Consider the following 14,758-nt stretch of genomic DNA (forward strand, 5'->3'; position numbering starts at 1 on the left):
CCCCTTCCAGCCTCCTCTCCACTCTGCCCTCCGGGAGCCAGGCGTGATCATCGCCAGCGTCACTGTTCCCACGTCAGGGCTGCAGGGTCGCTCCTCTGCTGCAAAAGGACAGATCGGGAGAGGCAGGTTGTGAAGCATCAACCCCGTCAGGTTTTGGCTCTGAAACCCCAGCTGGCTCCTGTGATTTATCACTTGCCCAGCTGCACATTGCAGCTTGCAGAAGATAAGGAGGCAGGGGGGGAAATATGGATTTTAAAAGCTTGGCTCTTGTCCTGGCCAAGGTAACGGGGTAGGAACGACGTTACCGGTCCCAGCTGAAATAAAACATCCAGCCGCTTCAGGCTGTGGTACGAGGGCGATTCTGCTGCCGCCACTTCCCTGACACATCTTTTGAGCGATGAGGTGAGAAAACCAGTATTTAGACACCAAAGCTCCTTCTGCCTTCCTTGTCTTTCAATTTATTCCCCAGGTGCCCTGTTTGCCCCAAACTCTTGCCATCGCAGTTTCCGTTTCAGCCAAGCAGAAGCAAACGCACCGGGGCATCGCCGAGCCGTCACCTCTCCCAGAGGATTCTTCCTCCCCCCCTTCCAAACCAGCTGCTCTGCAAACTCGGGTCCAGATCATGCACTTTCTGCCTCCAAGGGGTTTTTTTTGTTTGGGGTTTTTTTTCACCTTTCTAGCCATCACCATCAGTGATTTCTTCCCCAGTAAAAAAAAAAAAAAGAGGAAACCAGTCCCAGGGCTGAGTTTTCCCGACGCTCTGGCTGCAAACCCCAGCAGCAGTTTCTGTCTCGGACGTTAATGGTCCCGTGGATGGTAACACCACTCTGAGCACAGTTTTTGCTTAAAGGCCCTGATGGTGATACCTTGCAGGGAATTATTTGGCTCGTACCTTGTGTTTCCACCTCCCAGCCCAACTCGTGCCCTAACAACCCCCAAACTCGACGCCTGTCGGGTCTTGTTTGAGCTCCAAGCCTCCTCCCTTCCCCTGCTTGGCGGCAGGATTGTTAACGTGACATCCCAGCACCGGGCCTGTCACTTGGCTAGTGCCTGTATCACACGCTCGTACGTATGAGCCCCGGGTCTAATTAATGTAATAAAATGTGTAAAAGTACTAAATCTCCTCAGATGTGGCAATTTCGTCGCTTCTATAGACTGTCACAGCACAAGTAAAACTGACAGTAAAGAATAAAACAGTTACAGCGCTGGCATTTTTTATTACTTTTAATATGCTGCCTTTTTTTGTTACTGGAAATTTAAATTATAATGGTATGCTTCACTTAAAAAAAATATAAAGTATCCATAGCAACAGGAACATCTAAATTATTACAGGCTGATCACTTCTCTCCTAGAGTCACATCACATGCCTTTGAAAGACAGTCCCAGAGGTGTAGGATTTTAATTGAATTTTTTTTTCTTACCTTTTTTTGCAAATAAACAACTGTATACACAGCGCTTTCCCATCAATATGCTGCCTACGGAAAGATCTAAACCCAGTAACTGCCAGCGTGCTGCCTTACCCGCGGAGGGAGGGGTGCAGGCTGGCTCCTGACTTCACACAAATCTTTCTCCTCTGAGTCAGTGCCTCCTGGTTATCCCGCGTGAAACTGGAGAATTTCCATCGAGTTCAGCGGATGTAAATTCTGTCTTGAATCAGGGGGAAGGGGAAGGAAAAAGGAAAAGGGAAAAGGAAGGGGAAGAGCGCTGAGCCTGCAGCATCGGGAACCTGCTTGTTAGATTACAAGCTGGAGTCACTCTTATTTGTATTTTATTCTTTCAAAATTCCTACTTGTCACCCCCAGAAAACAACTTCAGCAGCTGCTTGACATGTAAAAGGCGATCGGTGGGGAAATACGCCGGTATTTTCCAGCCACCATCCCAACTTCTGAGCCTCACCGGTGACTTTTGGTCCCAAGCAGTTACAGCTTTCCCCTCTTGAAAAATTCCTTCACCTCAATGATGAAAAAAAAGCCGTCCTGATACACACGCAGAGCTGGCCAATGGAAGAAAAAAACACGCTGGAAGAAATAGAAAGACTTTTTTTTTTTCCTCCGATCTCAATTGTAGGAATCAGATGCGTCATCTGGATCAATAGTAGGTCAGAATTTCTCAGCCAGGAAGATTTTATATAGAAAAACGCGGCAGCTGATAGCCTTCCTCTAAGCTCATGTATGATGATGTTATATCTGGAATTATGGCAGGAAACCACGCTTACGGGCTCTCGTGGAAATCTCAGGTTAAGAACAAAGGCTTGTAGGTAGAGACAAGATCTTAAACCAAGCCCGTGTGTATCTGAGATCTCATCGTGTCCGGTAATAGCCAAGATTTGCTTTTTATGTTCTTTCTTTCCCATTTTTTTTCCTGTGTGGTGCGTTCCTGGGTCAGCGTTTCCTGCGTTGCCCCCAGAGGTGGCTGCAGTTTGCAGAGCAGAACACGCAGGTTACAGTGGGACGAGGCGGTCTTCAGAAATATAAAATATCACTTCTCACTGAACCTTCGCCCTTCGCAGAACAAGAGCTGACGTGCAGAACCACGGTTGTGGTTCACCGAGGCCAGCCCAAAGCAAGAAGGTTAAAACCCAACACAATGTGTTGGAGTTCTCTGGCTGGTTTGATTTTTTTGTAAGGAAGGGTTGGGGAAGCTTCGCATCCGTGGAAAAAGAGGGGGGGGCTCCAAGGAGAGAGCTTGCAGGTTTTGAACACGGTTTTCATCGGGGTGATGCTGGCAAACGCTGTTACAGGAACTGGGTGGATCGTCTGTCAGTGGCTTTCAGATCAACTTGGTTTCATACGCGAGTTAAAAAAAGTCAGAGTGAGAGCAGGTGGGCGGTAAAGAGGACTGAGAATGATGCAAAAAAAAAAAAAAATCTGTCGGACTTGCAGATCCGGCTCACATTTGAAAATCACCCTCTTTATAGCTCCCGTGAAACCACCTTTTAATAAAGGGTCTATAACAGGAACCTGCAATTTTGTGGTTGATGCATGAGCCAGAAGACAATCCTGTTCGCTCTCCCATGGCTTTATTAAAGCTGCAGCTCCAGCTGGAGTCAGAAATACTGACTTTCTGTTGGCCACACGAGATTATAGACAAACCCTGGGCGCTGACCTCTGATAGCAGGCGGCAGGTTAAAGCTGTCACTCCCAGCTGCACGGCATCAGGTCTGGCAGGACGGTTTCCCTAATCCGCAGGTGGAGATCTTTGACTCACAGCTTCCCTGAACCCACCCTCTCACCTCCCCGGGTAATTAAATAAATCCCAGAGGCCGTGGCCCCGGGTACTTGGGAGTATTTGTCATCCAGCAGTGTGCCTGCAGGCTGGGAGATGGGGCTGAGCTGCTCTGCCTGGGATTTGCTGGTTGAATGGGGCCAGGATCGATCCTCAGTGTTTGTGTTTAAGGCTTTGATGCAGCTGTAAGTGTCTGGGGGCTGGGCAGGGGGTCAGAGCTTGTCACCAATGTGTGATTGTATGTGTCAGAAAGCAGCCGGCGCTGGGAGGGCAGGAGCTTGGCTTTTAGGGGGAACCAGAGGGTGGACCTCGTTTGTTCGTGTTGGTTAAATCGTTGTGATCCTGTGGAGGGCTGGTGGTGTATGGGCCAAGCCTGAATTCTGGGGGAAGACTGTCAGGATCTGGGTTACTTGCTCCTTCGTGGTCTCCTGTTTATATATTGAGCTGACCTGACTCAAGCCTGTGGAATGTGATGGGAGAACAGGAAAAGCTCCTGGGGAGGTTTATTTAAGGACTTCAGACAGGCAGGAGCACACAAGTCATGTCATTGCTCTGACAGGGGACACTTGGCTAGCGCATGGGTTGTGTTTCACAGGTGCTTCCCCCGCCCTTGATGCTCTGTGCCTTTCCAGTTCTGCTTTCTACAGTCTCACAATGACAGCGCGGTGCCTTGAGGCCGGGCTAAGATGGAGCCAGCGCAGGCTGGAGCAGATCTCAGCTCCAAGTGCTCCCTTGTCTCGTTAACCAGGTTGCATAAGGAGGTGCAATACTGCTGAGCTCAAAATTACATCTCTTTACTTCCTACCTGACACAGCAGCAGCAGATGAGAGAGACAGCTGCAAACAGGTTTGAAAGTATTGGTCCCTCAAAGCGAAATTCAGGAGATGAGACGTTTGGGTTTCAGGTGGCTAACCCATGGGAAGCTCCGGGTGCTACTCCCTGATGCTTGCGACTGCTGTGGCTGTGTGATATCGGCCCTGGGCTGGCCCGGAGCACTGCAGAGCTTTTGAGGGCACCCACCCGGTGTGTTTTGCAACGAGCTGTGATTTATGGGATGCCTGTGGAGTGACTGGTCTCTTTGTGATAACCAAGGAGAGGCTGTGACATGACTCCTTGGAGAGCAGGGAATGGGCTCTCCAATGCTGGAGGTCCTCTGTATGTCCCCATGCCCCCTCCGCATCCTGGCTGACGATACGATGCCACTTGTCAGCTCCTCTCTGGCTCACCATCAGCAGATCAGGTCTGATGGCTGCCAGCAGATCTCGTTTTCCTTGGAGGGAGTGCAGGTGTGGTCCTGCCCTTGTATTGCCAACGCTTCTCCCCTTGTGCTGCTCCTGCCAGCTTCGGTTAAATGTCATCAAATTGGTCTTTTCCAAGTTATTAACTCACTCTCCAACCCTCGGTATGAACCCAATGCTGAGCCAGGAGTGATGGAGCTGGGAGCAGATGAGATTTGTGGCCAGAATTTGGGAAACATTCAGTCTGGAGCAAGGTGAGCCCGATCCTAACCTGCCTCATGTCTCTTGCTGTGGCTGCAAGGTTTGAAGCAGGGAGCGATAAAGCCTCCTTTAAATGCTGGCTACCCTGATAAGTTCAGTTTTTATCTGGTTTGGGACCTGCAAAGGCCGTTTCAGGCAGGTGCTGAAGTGATAAGGTAATGTGCTGTCTGGAGAGGTGGTTTCTGGCTGTGTGGGGAGAAAAAGTGCAACAGATTGTGAAGCCAGGGAAACCGTTATCGGCATCGAGTCTGATTTTATACAGAACCAGGTGGTTCCAAGATGTCACTTGGTATCTTCCTGAACTCCAAACTTCCATCTGAGTTACCAGATCTCTTTAAAACCACACACAGTGGTTTGGTGAATAAAGATAAGAATTGCCTATACCTTAAAGACCTCTCCAGCCCTGACACAATACTGCATTCCCTCTCCTCAAAAGTTTGATCCACCAGGTGCAAAAGTCCTTTCAAAGAAGAAGGTGGACAACTAACACAAGAGGAGAGCCCCTTCCACGTAAAGTGGCATTCTGCAACCCACCACTTGATCATAGGATCCCAGAAGGGTTTGGGTTGGAAGGGACCTTAAAGCCCACCCAGTGCCACCCCCTGCCATGGGCAGGGACACCTCCCACCAGCCCAGGTTGCCCAAAGCCTCATCCAGCCTGGCCTTGAACCCCTCCAGGGATGGGGCATCCACAGCTTCTCTGGGCAACCTGGGCCACTGCCTCACCACCCACACAGGAAAACATTTTTTCCCCAATATCTAGTCTAAATCTACCCTCTGGGCCTCCAGCAAAAAGAATGCCCCAGAAGCCCAGCGAGTCAGCGTGCTAGAAACTTGGGAGAGCTGCAGCTGATGGGATGATCCTACAGGCCTTCAACTCCAAAGAGCCACAAAGAAGAAAAAGAAAAAATGTGCATGCAAGACAAAAAATAAACCAAGAAAGGAAAAAACCCCAGTGAGACTGCTCTCATCAGCAGCAAGTATTCCACATCCTGGTGAGATGCCAGAACAGCTGCCTGAGCTGGGTCTTCCCACCTCAGAACCCAGTGGAGCCCTAAGCCAGCCTGGAAACCTGTCTAGAACCATGAAGTGATCTGGAACCTGCTCTAGAACCACCTTCCTGACAAACCCCCATCTCTACACACTGCCGGTTCACATTCAGTTTTTCATCTACCAACACCCCCAAGTCCTTCTCAGGGCTGCTCTCAACCCCTTCTCCTCCCCGTCTGGATTTGTGCCTGGGATTGCCTCCACCCACGTGCAGGACCTTGCACTTGGCCTTGTTGAACTCCATGAGATTGGCACGGGCCCATCTCTCCAGCCTGGCCAGGTCCCTCTGGATGGATCCCTTCCCTCCTGCGTGTCACCGCACCACCCAGCTTGGTGTCGGCGGCAAACTTGCCAAGGGTGTGCTCCATCTCACTGTCCCTGTTGCTGATCATCTGTTCCTGGATTTTTTCTCCTGCCTGCATGATGACTCTCAGCAATGGCTATTTGAGGGCTGAAGTTTCTCCTCTTTTATCTCTCGGAGCTTCTGATGCCAACGCCGGGAGGATTTTCTAGGCTGAAATGGAAAGAGCCCTGAGCAAGTTGGGGGAAAGGCTTTGGAAGCAGGCCATTAACAAAGCATTAAAGGCTGAGCTCAATTTGCCTTTGGCAAGTACACGCAAGCCTCTCTGGTTTCTGCAGGCTTCTTCCCAGCCCTCATTTGAGATGTCAGTGGATGCTGCAGCTCCTCCAATCCCCCAGGTACGGGCTGTCGGGAGCAGGGAGTCCTGGCGTGTGGCTGCACGTGTTTGTCTGCCCTCCGCCGCGCCCCACCGCCCACGGGCTGCCCTCCAGGGCCACCACGGACTCGGTGCCTTGTGTCGGAGCGATGGCTGGAAAAAGCACCTGACAAATTGAAGCAGACACAAAGCAACAACCTTCCAAGATCAGCATAGGTGACATTGCTTTTCTCCTACCGACTAGCTAGAAAATGAGCAATTACAACCTCCCCACAGCACCGGCGAACTCCTACAAAGGTACTTGAAAGTCCGTGGCCTCGGCGCTGGCTCTGCTGATTAACTCCACATCCCGAACAGCATTTACAGTCCATGGGCTTGCGCTCCGAGAGAACTCAGCCTGCCCTGAGTGCCTCTGGCTCCAAAACCTGGGAGAATATCAGCAATGTGAAGACTTGCTATTGCAGATCCCCACGAGAAACCCACCAGCCAGGCTGGAGGACACTGTCCCCACGGGTCACGCATTTTACATCTTGACCAAGAAATCTTTGGGGTTTGTTTCTTTTCTGAAGCTGCAACAGGAGGATGCTGCCCTGAAATATTAATTTCCTTAGCTCTTCCTTCCCCCGTAACGACTTGATTTCCCCCCTCCCCTGCACTGCTGGTACCTGGCGGGTATTTCCATAATCCCATATTTGTTCTCTTCTCCAGTTCTCGTTTTCTGATTTACAGCCTGGCCGCCTGGTCAGAGCCTTTCCAATCTGTATGCAGCGTGCGTGGCTGGTGCAGCCCACAGGAGACCTGGATTTAAAAACACGTGCTAATACACAACAGCTTGGGGCACAGCAATACAAACATTTTCTTCCCCCTTTTATTGGGCACCGCTGCTAGCTGTGGTGTGAGCACGCTTGCTCGCACAGGCACGTGTATTGGGAGAGGGAGAAAGCACCGATCCGTCCAAGGTTTGTCAGGGTCCTTGATGGGGATCTGTTGTGCCTGGGCGAGGATCTGAGGAAGATTTTTCTTGTTCCTTTGTGTGGATGAGGCATTGTCCTATCTACAGGCTTAAGGCAGGAAAAGGAAAAGCAGATGTCCCCTGAAATGTCATTGGATCTATGGGTCCCTGTAGATTTGTCATTCTGTGGGATCTCTCAGACAACAGATGGAGAATGATGGGATGGTGAGTCCGGGCTGGGACCAGCCAGAGACAGCGAGTACAGAAAAGTGTTTTCCTGTTTCATAGGGTTTCAGCACCATGAAATTGTTTTATTTTGTACTGACCCAGGAAAAATTGAAAGGCAGCTGAGGAGGACGTTTCTGAAGTTGGCAGCAAACGGGAGGATCCAACCCTTGTCTCTCCCACCAGCGCACAGCAGGGTCCTTCCTGCGGCACTGCCTTTCCTGACACACTCGCACCAGTAAAGCCCCATCGTCAGGAAGAAGCTGATGCTGGAAAACAGAGCTCCTCTGTCAGGGGAGTGCGATTGCCTCGCCAATGCCAGGATGACGAGGCATCTACAAGCTGTGTCTGTGTCCAGGGATGTGTTTCGCTGGCATATGCCATGACTTAGAGGGGACATCTCTGAATCCCCAGACTTACACCAGCAAAATGTCAACAGCTTGGTGTAGACCCCCTCCAGGCTCCCGTATAAATACAGTGTAGAGAGTGATTCATCTGAGCCACGTTAGGAGCGACCTGTTCCTCAGGTTGGGACGGATGAACTTCACCCTGAAGGTGACTTAAAATTTATTCTGGGTGACACCAAGTCCTCTCCGTATTACAGTGTTTACTGGGAAGCACGGTGCAGCGTAGAGCAGAAGGAAGGGAACCATCCGAGGCGGATTGGGCTTTACAGGGGCTATTGGCACTCAGGGGAAAAGCTGCTTTTTAAAAAAGAGTGACAACTTTGCCTTTTAGGGGAAAAAAATAGCCTGCAAAATAGGACTGTGACACCAGCACGTCTGCAAAGTGCAAATTCTTCTTCCTTTATGGCTTTAGCTCATGACTACCCTTGATCATTTCAAATCTTAACTCATATTTCTTGTCTGGATACTAATGATCTGACACCAGGACTCCCACTCTGGAAATGTGAACTCCACTGCGTCTCCATTTTTCTGTATTGGTTAATGTCTGGATAGGGAAAAGGATAATTCTATAATTTGGCAAAGCAATGTGTAGCAAAGCGCTTCAACTTCTACACCTCTCCATAGGGAACAGGAGTAGATTTAGCTGCTGGAACATCTGCCCCATTAACCTTATATTTTCTTTTCTTTTTTCCTGTGCACTATTGACCTCTTTGAAAGAGGTTTAAATTCCGCTTACCTTGAAAGTCCTTGGGGAGGGACTTCACCTGCCAGGCACCAGGATCTATGCAAGACGCGGGAGGCATTTATCCCAATCAATAACCTGGCAGCTTCAGATCACTGCAGAAGGAGGCTGGTAACATCTCGTAGTGGCAATAAAATACTTTGGAACCTGTGTATTAATCTTCATATAATTGCCCAAAGGGCATCTACTGACCTATTTTACCCTCCAGTGTAAGTTACTGTAGAGTTGACGAATGATTTTAACAGAGCCTTACTGGTCACCAGAGGATGGCCAATATTCAGTGCTATAAGCTGGAGTTTTCATTGCAGCACATGGTTTAAATGGCTTTTAACTCTTTGGAAGTGCTTCTTTTCCCCTATAATGGAAATAGTTACGCTATCCCATTCAAATGCTCTAAGGGGTCTTTATTTCTCTTGGCCTGGCTCATAATGACCCAGTTCAAAAGCATTAAAGTTTAAGGGAAATGAGTGTGGCACCAAGGGAAGGGGGAAAATATTTTTTTTTCCTCTATAGGATGGATCTGTTAGCCTCAGGAAGGTGCTTGTTCCAGAATGGCGCAGGCTCCTCGTTTACCACGTGCAGCTCTCTGCAGCAGATTCAGGGTCTCTCTCCATCACTTCAGTAGCACAGGAAAATTATCAAGAGGGGTTGAAGGTTTGATGCAATGAGTTTATCACGGGTTTCCTACACAGTGTCAGAGAGAATCCAATCGAAAGGCAGCAATCTTGGCCAGTACCTTATCCTGTCTGCAGACAAATGGCCAGAGGACCGCCATGGCTCATGGAGGCATCGCTTGCCATTAAATATAATAACTTGAGTTCACAATCTGACCCAAAGGTTTCTTATACTGTTATTTCTTGCTGGGGGAAAAAAAAAAAAAAAAAAAAAAAAAGGTCTGCTTGTCCTGTAACAGCTATTCTATAAGTTTCTTAGCAGCCCCCATAAACTGATGGGGTTTAGGCTTTGACTTGTGCTCTCCTAAATCCAAGTGTCCTCTGTGTAGATTTCCATACGGTTTATATGAACTTGGGTTTTTTTTCATTATTTTTTAATAGATTGCTACAGAGCAGTGTATTAACCCCAGGGGTCTGCTAACGACACATTGGAGATCGCTCTCCTAAATTATTGGAGCACTTATCTATGAGCCCAGCTTTCACACACTGATCCTCATCTAAAACTATCCCCTTGGGGCTGATCCTCTTCAGACACAGCACCAGAGCTGAAAGCTGCCGAAGCCCTGCTGGAACCCCCAACCCCGTGGCATGGTTATTAACAGAAGTGGCAGTGCAGGCAGCGGGGCCGAAGCAGACCGCTGCTCGTGGGGCTGACACCAACTGTAAGAGTTCTGAGGTAGATAATGAAAATGCATGACTGGGTTTCATCTTTGGCCAAAACACAGAGCAGAACTGAAAAAAAATTTTTTTTTTCTTTCTTCTTGTCTGTGGACAATGAATACGATGAACAGAAAGGCTTTTCCTCCCGTGCTCCCACATGATGATTAATCTTCCCAGCATTTGAAGATGTTGGTCATTATTTCCTGGCTTGCCTTGAAATCCACTCTCACAAAGCAGCAGCAGGATATTTTTATACGATGAAAGAATATTTTTGTGAAATATGCATTTGTATCAACGTTCTCAGAGCAAACCTAGCCCAGCCCTTCAAGGAGAGCAGAGATTATCACACCTGGGGGAAAGCAGAGACATATGAGGATGTCTCTGGATTAGGGACTGACAATGGACTACACAGATGGTTGTAAAATAAACAGAAATTCACCTTTTGGGACATTATTTTCCTTTAACAATTAAACCAGTCTTCTGTGGCTACCTAGAAGCCTGGCAGTTTCCAAAAGTATAATTTTGGTTGGCTCCTTCAGTGTCTGGAAAACTCCTGTGGCTGTCAAACAGGGTCCCTCAGCACATCTTTGAGCTGTGCTCCGTCCCCACCAACGTAAGATGAGACCATCACCTCTTGGTTTCTTTCCATACTGTCCAGATAATTGCAGACTTGCTAGGAAACTTTGAATAGCCAGATTTTACCTGAAAAGGAGGGGAAATCTTCCTGCTCCAAACAACTTGAGATAAAAAACTGGCTTCGCTGCAGACAGGGGGTAATTCATTCCCCAGGATGCTGTCAGGACCACCACGTCTTCTATGAACTGCTTTTTGGATTGGCTCCAGATACTTTTTAAACCCAAACCAAATATTTAAGTTTGGTTTAAGATTGTTGGGTTTTCTTAATGCTTTCTTAATGTTTTTGTTTCGCTTTTCTTAGACAAAACTACTCACCAAGTTCATCCCCCATCTGCCTGCAGCTCTGGTTAGCCTGAACTGCATCTTCTGACAAGTCAACTCTTTTTCTGAAAATTATTCCCAGACATTTTCCACTTGGGATCTTATTTCTGAAGCCATCTAAAATAGGATGTTGCTCCACATTCACAGCAGCAAATTCATTGCATTCTTGTGGCCCTTATCGCACTTAAGTAGGGGAAAATGGAATACAGTCATCCCGATGGTGCAGATTTTAGTGAAAAAAGCTCGTGCAGCCTGCTATATTAGTCACCCGGTGTTACAAAAAAGTAATAAACTAGAACTATTTCTGCTCTTTCCTCCATGCACCTTATGCTATGTTTCTCCTTTTGCACTGTTTTTCGTCTTGTTTTATATTTTCCCTGGCACAGAAGAGGCGACATTGTTGAGACACAGACCTTTACCATAATTAAGCAAGGTTCCTCCTCTTGTGAAAGTTCATTCCTACCCAGTTCTCATTTAAGTGACATGGAATGGATTGTCATCTTGGATGTGGATGGCTTTTTCCCTTTTTCTTAGAAAACTGGTAAGTCTGGCCAGGGTGGTAGTGGCTTTTATGCTGTGCAAACGTCTCTCTCCTGCTAGCAGAGAACTGCCGTTTGAATTCTTCTGTGCATCCCTGAATGTGAGTCTTGGTTCAGATAATTAATATCTTGTATGTATGAATGTGGAGTAAAAGAAAAGCAGACAGACCTGCAGATCAGTGCATGACGATGCTTCTCAGTTCAGAGGTTTGGGGTTTAGATACGCTATTTTTTTGTGGTTTTAATTTGGCTGTAGCTGCTACTAGCATCTCAAACCCACCCTCCATGGGCAGGATGAGGTAGCTGCCTTCTCTGCATCAGCCATTCGCTCGTGACTAGTAAGGAGACGAGGGGGCTGAACAGACCCTCACTTTGCAGATTCAGGACATGAAAATTATCACGTGAAAATTGTAAGCCTGCACAGCACAAACTAGATGAAATTGGGGCAAGCCCCACTACTAGTTTATCTGTTCTTGTTACTTACAGCCTGCAAACCTCCTTCTTGGCAGCACAAGATGGTCAATAGATGCTGATGGAATCAACTGGAGGAAGAGGAAGGCTGCTCCAAAGAGCCATGCCTTACACGTGTCTTTCTACACCTTTATCACCCACTTTATACATTCGTTTTCTTGCACCATCTACAGGCTGGTACTCCGGGCTGTGGCTGGAGGGAACATACTCTGAAGATGTCGGAAGTCATCTGGGCTGTAGATCCACCCTGTCCAGGTGACATTGCCATGGTTACATTATTATTATTAGGATTCTTATTAGAATACCTCCTACCCATCCCAGTAACCTGTCAGCACACGGTCTAATCTAACAAGCAATCATGGTTTTCACTCCTGGTTTGTTAAGTAACATAAGGCACCAGCACACTCACTCTCCTACATTGAGAGCAAACTACTATATACACAGGGAAACTGCCATCCACCTTCACACGGCAGATAATGAAGTTCTTAATTACCTAGGCTGCTCAGAAGCCTCGCATCCTCTGCTTGTATTTCTAAAACCTTAAAATAATCAATATCAGACAGATTTCTTCTGTCCTGACTCATTACAGACCATCGAGGATTGTTTCGCTCATTCTTGCTGCGTGTAGACGAGCCCTGCTTGGAGAAAGTCGAGGGCTGTTGTTTGCATAATGCATCAGCCGGTTTAAATGTGTGGATTTCCCCTTATCTGATCACAACCAGATAAAATGACAGTAGCTGCAGTGGGTCTGACAGCCTACACGCATCTAAGCCTTTAAACACATGTTACACCTTGCTGCTCGCAGGTGAAGAAAAGCAGCCTTGGAGAGGGAAGATGCCTCAAAAGCTTTGTCCTCCCCGAAACGCTCCCCGCTGGGCCAGGCGTGAGGAAGAGCACGTGGTGGGAACCACCAGCACATCCCACCCAGCGTGAGCCCTCCGTTCCCTACGGGGGACTCGGCAGCTCATAAGATCAGGCTTCAGAAAGCTGAGCAACAAATTAGGCTCCACGCCACGGTGAAGTGTCAGAAATCTTTTAACTCTGCGCTGAAAGATGGCACCTTGTTCTGTCAACTGCCGTGCTTGTTGCTTTGGAGGTAAAGGATTCCTCCCTTTTCAAAGCTGGCAATTTCACCAGGTTTTGTTGTCACTGTCTGTACTTTGTAGTAGCTATCAACAAAGTTTAGGTGTCTGGTTTACATGCTGAGGCTGCCCTGTTTTAAGGACACATTTAAATGTACTATCCCCTGCCACCTCAGTGGAACAAGGCTGGGTTGTTGGGTTGGGTTTGGTTTTTTCTTTTTTTTTTTTCTCCAAACTAACCATGTTAACTCTGAAACTGTCTGCCAGCAACACAGAGCCTTTCTTCCATCTGCCTGCTCTAGCCTCTCATGGCTGTAATGCCCAAAAATCACAGGTTTGAGTGGTTCTGGAAGTCAGATGGGGCTTTCTGGCTAAGAACCGGAGTGCTATTCCAGCACGAGAGAGACAGCCCAGCCACTCCCGCAGCCAGAATGTGAGCATTTTCTACAGTGAAAGGGGGAAAAAAAAATCAAGTCTACTTTAAAAGACAGGCTGGAGGCTCGAGCGTAATTATCTTGCCAAACTCTTTTGCCTGGAGTATTATCTATCACTCTGTACTTTTCTTCCTCACAGAAAGGTAGATATTAAATTCTATTTTTCTTATGGCCATAAAAAAGTAATTTTATCAAAATTATTTCTTCCAGTCCTGCTAAAAACAAGAACCATAATGCAGCAGGACCCACATCTTTCCAGTAATTACACTCTGCCTCCTCTTTCAGCACCAATTTCTCAATTTATGTGGCTTATGTCTGGAACTGCAGTCACACACAGGCTGGGCTCTCTGCCTTATTATTACACAGATTAAATTGTTTTTAAAATGTAATTAAACATTCACCTTGAAGACAATGCTTTGTCTCCTTTAAGAATGATATCTTAATTTAACCTAATTTAGAAAACCTTTAATTTCTAAGCATCTACCTTCAAGACAATGTTATGCTAAACACAAAGCAAAACAAAAAAATTCTTAATTTAACTTAATTAAGAGATAAGCCTTCAACGTTTCTATCGCTGATGTATAAAATGAAGAGCTAGTCATAGCCTTTCAGTTTGGTCAGAGCTGTCTATTTTTTTTTTTATCCCTTTGTTTTTTCCTCAGCTGTTGATTTTATTATCCTCCTTGATGCCCCCAAATCCTCTCAGAAAGCAGAGCTATCTAACCTTTTTGGTCCTGGGGCCATCTCTAAGAAGATCAAGGGACCACCACGGCAACAGTGGAGGGTTTTGGTTTGGTGGGGTCTTAGTTGAATTTTTTTTGTTGCTGTTATATAAGGCTGAGACCAAATGTAGCCTGCTGCTTGAGGTCTCCCCGGGGAAGAGGAGACCTGGAGGGTGAAGAATTTTTTTCCCTTCAGTGCGAGGCTGAGGCAGGGTGTTAGGTGTTGGGACAAGGGACGATGGAAGCCCGTGGAGCAATGGTCTCGTGCTGGTGCTGGTCCCTGGCTGACCACTGATAAATGCACGAGGCAGGGCAGCAGTAAAAGCCCTCCCCGCCGCATCAACGCTTGAAATAATGGAGCCGGCAGCTGGCTTTCAGTTTTTCCACCCCTTTCTCCTGAGCTGCCCTGCGAAGCCGTGCAAAGAAGCAAAACCAAATCCTC

The sequence above is a fragment of the Pterocles gutturalis genome, unplaced genomic scaffold (assembly GCF_000699245.1).
Source record: "Pterocles gutturalis isolate BGI_N339 unplaced genomic scaffold, ASM69924v1 scaffold2204, whole genome shotgun sequence".
Lineage (NCBI taxonomy): Eukaryota > Metazoa > Chordata > Aves > Pterocliformes > Pteroclidae > Pterocles > Pterocles gutturalis.